General features: G+C 36.7%; 1 non-coding gene across 1 annotated transcript; it reads left to right on the top strand.

Moving 5' to 3' along the window:
* The first annotated feature begins 2,839 nt into the window (after positions 1-2,839).
* On the top strand, positions 2,840-2,946 carry LOC120283049. The gene has a single exon (XR_005543052.1). It is a non-coding gene; the product is annotated as a small nucleolar RNA R71 (small nucleolar RNA).
* The last annotated feature ends 5,631 nt before the right edge of the window (positions 2,947-8,577 follow it).

Consider the following 8,577-nt stretch of genomic DNA (forward strand, 5'->3'; position numbering starts at 1 on the left):
GAGTAACTAGGAGTGTAAGAATGAAGAAGAACAAAAGGATTTTAAAGAAAACCCACTGTTCTTGCATTTCTGTACATTCACACGGGCGTGTGGAAATCACCCACACCCGTGTGACTCCACTGGAGAGACATACAAGGGCAGACGTACACCCATGTGTGCTCTCGGGATAACACTCAATGCTTTTGAACGTAAACATACGGGCGTGCGACAATTACCCGCGCCCGTGTGCCCGACCCGCAGGGGCAGACGCACACCCCTGTGGGTCCTCTATCCATCCGAGAAAAATCTCTAAGTGTTTCACACGCCCATGCTGAAATGCCACACGGGCATGGACCTTCACAGGATTGGCTCACAGGGGCACTCATACGCCCCTGTGTATTCTCTGGATGGAAGAGAGCTCTTCTGCAGAGATCCATACTGGCGTGTAGCAATTACCCACATTCGTGTGTTTATAACAGAGTCATCCATAGGGGCAAGTCCACGCCCCTGTGTCTTCTCGGGAAAAATCTCTAAGTCTTTGTAGGACGATACATGCCCGTATGGAAATTACCATGGGTGTGGATCGTCACAAGGTCGTTCACAGGGGTGAGTCCACACCCCTTTGTCCTACCAGGATGAGTTCGCAGTAGAGACCCACGGCCGTGTGAAAATTCCAGACGGCCGTGCGTTTTCTCTGGATGCCTATGAGAACTATGTAGGCTTTACAGAAAATTCCTGAACATATCAATACACTCAAAGCCTGCCTTGTCATGCAAAATATACCAGGGAAAAACATTAAAAACTCGCTCAAACGACCAACAACTTTGCCATAAACATTTAAGAACACAATATCTCCAAAATATCCATGAGAAAATCATAGCAATAGCATCTAAAATCAAGACACCAACACTTAAAGCCTTATTCATGCAAACACTATACTAAAATCTAGGAAAATAGTAAAAACTTAGGTTGCCTCCCAAGAAGTGCTTGTTTAACTTTACTTAGCTTGTCGTACCTTGTCTTATCTCACAGGGGCTTATAGATGAAGGTTCCCCTCTTACCCATGACTTGGAAGCATGATGAACATAGCCTTTTGAAGGTAGAGCGAGAGTTGTTGAGCTTGTTACCACTTAAGAGTTCGTCATCCTTGTTCAGTTCTTTTGCATTCTCAACAGCCTTGGGGTGTTTCTTGTGGCGTCTCCTCACTCGCTTCATCCTCCGGAGCATCTTCTTCATGATCCCTGGAGTACATGGTACCTTCTCCTCTAGACCAATCATCATCACCTCTTCATTCTCCATTTCTTCATCTAGCAACCCGTCGTACGGGTCCGGATTCAACATTTCCTACACATATTCATCAATTAGTTCATCGGTAGTGTCAAGAAAATAAAGAGTATCTTCAAAGTCGAGAGAATATCACATGGTTTCAGCGAGGTGGTATGTGAGCTTGTCATCTCCAACCTTCAATGTCAGCTCCCCTCCATCCATGTTGATAAATGCCTTGGAAGTGCGCAAGAATGGCCTTCCAAGTATCAAAGGAACATCTACATCCTTATCGGCATCCAACACTACGAAGTCTATAGGAAATATGTACTTGTCCACCTTGACAAGAACATCTTCAATGATGCCCATCGGATGTCTCACCGTTCGGTCCACCAATTGCAATGTCATCCGAGTGGGCATAGGCTCTCCCAAGGCTAGCTTATGAAAGAACGAGTATGGCATGACGTTGATACTAGCCCCCGAATCCGCCAATGCCATCTCTTCACCCAAACTACCAATGTTGCACGGAATCACAAAGTTTCTGGAGTCTTTTTTGCAATACTGCCGAATAAAAGGCATCTAAGATCACCGATGCACTCTCCTCTAACTTTCTCTTTTGATGTGCAATTGCTTGAATAGACCCAAGAACTTCTTGTATTGCTCATCATTTTAGTCATTCTTCAATCTTGAAGGATATGGGATTCTTGGCTTGTAAGGTAGAGGTGCCACCTCCTTCTCTTTGTTAGCTCTCTCCTCAACCTCCACGACCTCGGGTGCTTCAACATTGGTCTTCTCACTTGGAAGCCTACCCTCAACCTCACGACCATTTCTCAAAGTGATCGCCTTCACATATTCTCTCAGATTAATCTCCATATTACTCAGAAGGCTTCCTTATGGTCTCTCCGATAGAGACTTCGCGATTTGCCCCACTTGATTTTCTAGATTGTGCAATGAAGCGGTATTATTGTGAAGTATAGCCTCGACCGATTGGAACTATGTATCTGATGATTGCATAAATCTAGTCAAGGCTTTCTCTAAGTCGGTCATTCGGCTTTCTAAGCCTAAAACTCTATTTTCCATGTTCGGGGCTTGTTGTTGTTGAAAACCCGGTGGTGCTATGGCCTTTTGCAGCCCTTGGTTACTCTATGAGAAATTGGGTTGGTTCCTCCATCCTTGGTTGTAAGTGTTGCTATAAGGATTACCTTGTACCCTTCCCGAATTGCCTACAAAGTCTACTTGTTCAGTCGGGGCTGAAGTAGCAATTGAAATAGGACAATCAGACGCCATATGTGAACCTCCACAACCATCACAACTCGTGATCATGGCCACCCTCGGTGAAGTCAATGTATCACATTTCTTGCTCAATGCCTGTACTTGGGCTGCTAAGGATGTAACCGCATCAATTTCATGGATTCCGGCCACTTTTTTTTTTCTCTTGCATTCCATTATTAGCTATTCATGACCATTTCCTCTACCAACTGTCGGGCTTCTTCAGGAGTCTTGTTCCCCATTGTACCTCCTGTGGCGGCATCTAGAAGTTGTCTTGTACTTGGATTCAACCCGTTGTAAAAAGTCTTAAATGATCATCTACTAGGGGAAACCATGCTGTGGACACTTCCACAAGATGTCCTTGAATCTCTCCCATGTCTCAAACAAGGATTCAAGCTCCATCTGAACAAACGATGATATTTTATTACGAAGCTTCATTGATTTCCCCAAAGAAAAGTACCTTGCAAGAAAAGCTTTGACCATTTCATTCCATGTCATAATAGATGGTCGTGGTAAAGAATGTAGCCACTGTTTTGCTCTTCCTTTTAGAGAGAATGGGAAAGCCCTCAACCTTATAGTATCATCCATAACACCGTTGATCTTCAGCATGTCACAAACTTCCAAGAAGTTTTCAATATGGTTGTTTGGATCCTCATCGGCCAAACCATTGAATTATGCCGACTGCTGTATCATTTGGATCAATGCTGGCTTTAGCTTAAAGTTCGGAGCTGTAATCGGGAGTCGCACAATGCTAGATTGTATCCCCAATACTGACGATCTGGCATAATCAGAAAGTGTTCTCTGTTATTCATTCTGTTCTGCCATGCTGTTAGACCCTTCAACTTCCACTTAAGCTAGATTTGATAGTTCTTGCACATATTCTTTACCTTTTCTTCTGAGTGTACGTTCAAGTTCAGGATCACCTTCAGTTAATATCGAAGGGTTCCCACGGGTCATAACCAGGAGTTGCACCAAAATAAAGAAAACAAATCAGGATGATGATAGAATAAGAAGATGTGAAGTAGAATGAATGATGAATGGCTAAGATAACAAATTGCAAAGTATCTCTAAACGCCTACTCCCCGGGCAACGGTGCTAAAAACTTGATAACGCCCCTTGTGTGTGACCCGTAAGTGCACATGTTTGTCGAAGTAATAAATCCCAAGTGAGTGGGGCATTATATCCACAGGGAATAGAGAATAAAAATACAAAAATTGCTACTTAACCAAGTGAAGATGAATAATGATTGTGTTGATAAAGTGTAATGTAAGCAGAAACAAAAGAAACAAGAACGAGAGGCCCAAGTAAGTGAGAGGAAAGGTAATCGATAGAAGTTGGGTACTCGGACAATGCTCCCCTAGGACTAAAGTTTCAAGTGCAAGACCTACTATTATGCTTCCTAACTAATGCTTAATGAGTCATGGAAATCCTAAAGCACACGGTCCCAAACCTAAGGTCAATCATGACTAACTCTACACTATGTCCCGGTGGAGAAATCGCTTAGTCTCAATACCTCACACTGTCCTATATACTTCAACGCTTCACTATGTTGCTTGCGCAACTAAGCCCCAGCAGAGTTCATCCTTTATTTCTTCACTCTATTGTAACCGTAAAGAACTCTACAAATTGGAGGTAGGATAAATCACACCGGAGGGGAAAAGAGGACGCTCCGCTATCTTTCGACTCACCCTCTCAACCCTCTACAATCTAGCTTTGTCTAACCCTCATGGTGTGTCACCCATCCACAAAGGTTACCATGATGAACTCTCAACCCTAGTGTCACTCTAAGGGAGAAATCATTCAACAAGCATTCAAGATTGGAACTCAATTAAAAACATCGATTAAAGAAGGCATAATAAAAGGTAAAAGAAACAATAACATCCTAGGGTTTATAAAATCCAAGTACCCACTAGGGGTTTTAGTTCTCCATGGAGCAAGATACAATCAATAATGAAATCGAAAGTAAAAACAAGTAATCTATAGAAAAAACCCCTCGGCAGTCATGTTGATGGTCTTATGGAGTAGCCTCGTCTTCTCCAAAGTCCCCTTATCAGGCCTAGGGCACACCTCGCTAGATCGATGCCGATGAAAGCTCTCCCAATAACCTTCTTCCAAGCGAAGCGCGGTGTCGAATCTGTAGTTCTCTAAAGACTTGCCAAAAGCCTCTCAAAACTCTAGCCGATGGCCTCTCAAAAGATGGAGAAAATTTGGACAGAAGGATGAAAATTACCCACAATATCGGGCTGAACTGTGGCTTAAATAGGGCTGGAATCGGGCATCCACACACCCCTATGGATTTTCCACACTGGCCTGTGGAACTTTCACACGGGCGTGGGGAATTTTCATACGCCTGTGTGGATTCTCGGAAACCTGATTTTCGGCCGACTGTAAACAGTAACTGCTACAGTATAGTGCTACAACAACCTTAAAGTACTCTGCCAAAACACTCCCAATTCCACACTTTTCAATGAGGCAACATAAACGAGCAGACATTTATGCTGTAGAACGCAACTCTTCTTCAATTAAAGGCCTCATTTGTGAAGATCTTGCTATTAATGCATAAGTCGGGATACGCAATTGTGATTGCCTTCTATCCCCTCCAACTCATTGTAATGGCTTGAATATATGGAGGTTGGCACACATTCACATATCTTAGAGCCCCACTTGTGTTTTTGCGTTTGTTCCTTCTAAGATTCCACCAAATAATGTGTTCACGATCTACTTTTGGTTTTTTTTCTTAATACTTAGTTACACAACCCTACCTGCGCAAAAGAACACAAATACATATGTATTAGTGCTTAAACCTGATAAAAGTAATGCTCATTGTAAGGAAAGGACACTTCCCATTCTTAACATACAAGCACTTATTAAGGTTTTTGATTGAAAAATTGGAGCTTTTATGAAAATAAAACATAGATTAGGGTTTTGATTCAAAATTGATAAATAGGAGACATTAATAGAAGAAATCATATCATTCAGGTTTTGATAGAGAGACAAGAGACAATCAAAAAATAAAACAATTGATTCTTGTTTTCATTCACAAACAGTAGACATTCATAAAAGAAAAAAAAGGATTAGGGTTTTGATTAAAAAATGGGAGACATTCTGGAAAGAAAGCAAAGGATTATGATTCTGATTTAAAACTGAAAAATAAGACACATTTTGAAGAAAAACATACGATTATGGCTTTGATTGAAAAATAACAAACATTCTGAATAGAAAAGAAAGGATGATGTTTTAGATTGAAAATAGCGGACATTTTGAAGAGAAAACAAAGGTTAGGGTTTTGATTCAAAACTAATAAATAGGGGACATTAAGAAAACAAAACATAGGATTCCAGTTTTGAATGAAAGGTAGGATAAATTTTGAATAGAAAACATAGGATTAGGGTTTTGATTCTATTATAGTAGGGATTCCAAAAAGAAAACATAGGATTAGAGTTTTGATTTAAAAATAGGACAAATTACTATAAGAAAACATAAGATTAGAATTTTTAATGAAAAATTAGCAAACAATACCAAATCCTATATTTTTTTGGAATAGTAGAAAAGAAAACATAAGATTCCGGTCTTGATTGAAAAATAGGAGTCATTCAAAAAGAAAAACATAGGTTAGTGTTTTGATTCAAAATTGATAAATAGGAGACATTAAGAAAAGAAAACATAGGATTCAGATGTTGATTGAAAAATAGGAGATATTGTGAAAGGAAAACATAGATTTTGAGTTTTGATTCAAATATAGCAACCATTCCAAAAAGAAAATAATGGATTAGGGTTTTGATTAAAAAATTGGAGACATCCCAAAGAGAAAACAAAGTATTGGTATTTTGATTCAAACCTGAATAATAGGACACATTCTGAAATGAAAACATAGGATTAGGGTTTTAACTGGAAAATAGAAGACATTCTGAAAAAAAAAATTGGACTAGGCCTTTTATTAAAAAAATAGAAGACATTCCAAAAACAAAACATACATTAGGTTTTTGATTCAAAACTGATAAATATGAGACATTAACAAAAGAAAACAAATTATTCATTTTTTGATTGAAATATAGGAGATATTTTGAAAGGAAAACATAGGATTAGAATTTTGATCCAAATATAGTAGGCATTTTGAAAAGAGAATATATGATTAGGTATTGATTGAAAAATAAGAGACATTAATATAGGCTACATTCTAAAATGAAAAGAAATGATTAAGTTTTTGATTGAAAAATAGGGGACATTTCTAAAAGAAATAATAGGGACATTCCAAAAAAAAACATAGGATTAGGGTTTGATTTAAAAATAAGAGCCATTCCGAAAAGAAAACATAGGCTTAAGGTTTTGATTGAAAATATGAGACATTACGATAAGAAAACATATGATTAGGGTTTTTAATGAAAATTTAGCAGACAATACTAAATCATATGTTTTTTTTCTGAATAGTAGAAAAGAAAACATTGGATTCTGATTTTGATTGAAAAATATGAGACATTCCGAAGAGAAAACATAGGATTAGTGTTTTGATTGAAGAATAGTAGGTGCTCCGAAAGGAAAACATAGGATAATGGTTTTGATTGAAATTTAGGAGAAATTAATATAAGAAAACATAGGATTAGAATTTTGAATAGAAAATATGACACATTCCAAAATGAAAACATACAATTAGTGTTTTGATTAAAAACAACTCACAGATATTCTCAAAATAAAAGAAAGGATTAGGTTTTTGATTGAAAAATAGGTGACATTCTGAAAAGAAAACATAGATTAGGGTTTTGATTCAAAACTAATAAATAGTAGATATTACAAAAGAAAACATAAAATTTAGGAGACATTTTGAGAAGAAAACATGATATTATTTTTTTTATTCAAAAATAGTAGACTTTCTGAAAAAAAGAAATGATTACGGTTTTGATTAAAAAATAGGAGACATCCTGAAATGAAAACAAAGTATTAATTTTTTCATTCAAAACTGAAAAATAGGACACAGTACGAAAAAAACATAGGATTATTGTTTTAAATAAAAAATATCAGACATTCTAAAAAGAAAAGAAAGGATTAGGTTTTTAATTAAAAAATAGGAGACATTCAGAAAAGAAAACATACATTATGGTTTTAATTCTGAATTGATAAATAGTAGATATTAACAAAAGAAAACATAGGATTCATTTTTTGATTGAAAGATAGGAGACATTCCGAAGAGAAAACATAGGATTAGGGTTTTTATTCAAATATAGTAGGCATTCTGAATACAAAATATAGGATTTGGGTTTTATTTGAAAAATAGGAGACATTAATATAGGAGACATTCCAAAAAGGAAAGAAATGATTGGGTTTTTTATTGAAAAATAGGGGACATTCCAAAAAGAAAACAAAGGATTAGGTTTTTGATTAAAAATTATGATCATTCCGAAAAAAAAACATAGGCTCATGGTTTTGATTAAAAAATATGAGATATTACTATAAGAAAACATAAGATTCGGTTTTTGATTAAAAAATATGAGAGATTACGAAAACAAAACATACAATTAACATTGGTTCTGATTTTTGTGTGCAAAATAGGAGAAATTCCGAAATGAAAACATAGGATCAGGGCTTTGATTCAAAATTAAAAAATAGGAGATATGTCAAAAAGAAAACATATGATTAGTATTTTGATTTATAAATAGTAGGCATTTTCAAAAGAAAACATAGGATTAGGTTTTTGATTAAAAATTAGGAGCCATTAAGAAAAGAGAACATAGGATTCTTTTTTTGCTTGAATGCCTCTTATTTTTTAATCAATAACCTTATCTTTTGGTTTCCTAAAATAGAAGACATTCCAAAAAAAAGCCTAGGATTAGGGTTTTGATAAAAAAACAAATAGAAGATATTACCAAAATAAAACATACGATTAGGGTTTTGGTTCAAAACTGAAATATATGAGACATTTTGAAAAGAAAACAAAGGATTTGGGTTGTAATTGTAAAATAGGAGATATTACTGTAAGAAAACATAGGATCAAGGTTTTGATTAAAAAATAGGAGGCATTAAGGAGAGAAAACATAGCTTTGGAAGAAATTGTAGCAAAAGTACAAAATCTTG

Source organism: Dioscorea cayenensis, chromosome 18 (assembly GCF_009730915.1).
Source record: "Dioscorea cayenensis subsp. rotundata cultivar TDr96_F1 chromosome 18, TDr96_F1_v2_PseudoChromosome.rev07_lg8_w22 25.fasta, whole genome shotgun sequence".
Taxonomy (NCBI): Eukaryota; Viridiplantae; Streptophyta; class Magnoliopsida; order Dioscoreales; family Dioscoreaceae; genus Dioscorea; species Dioscorea cayenensis.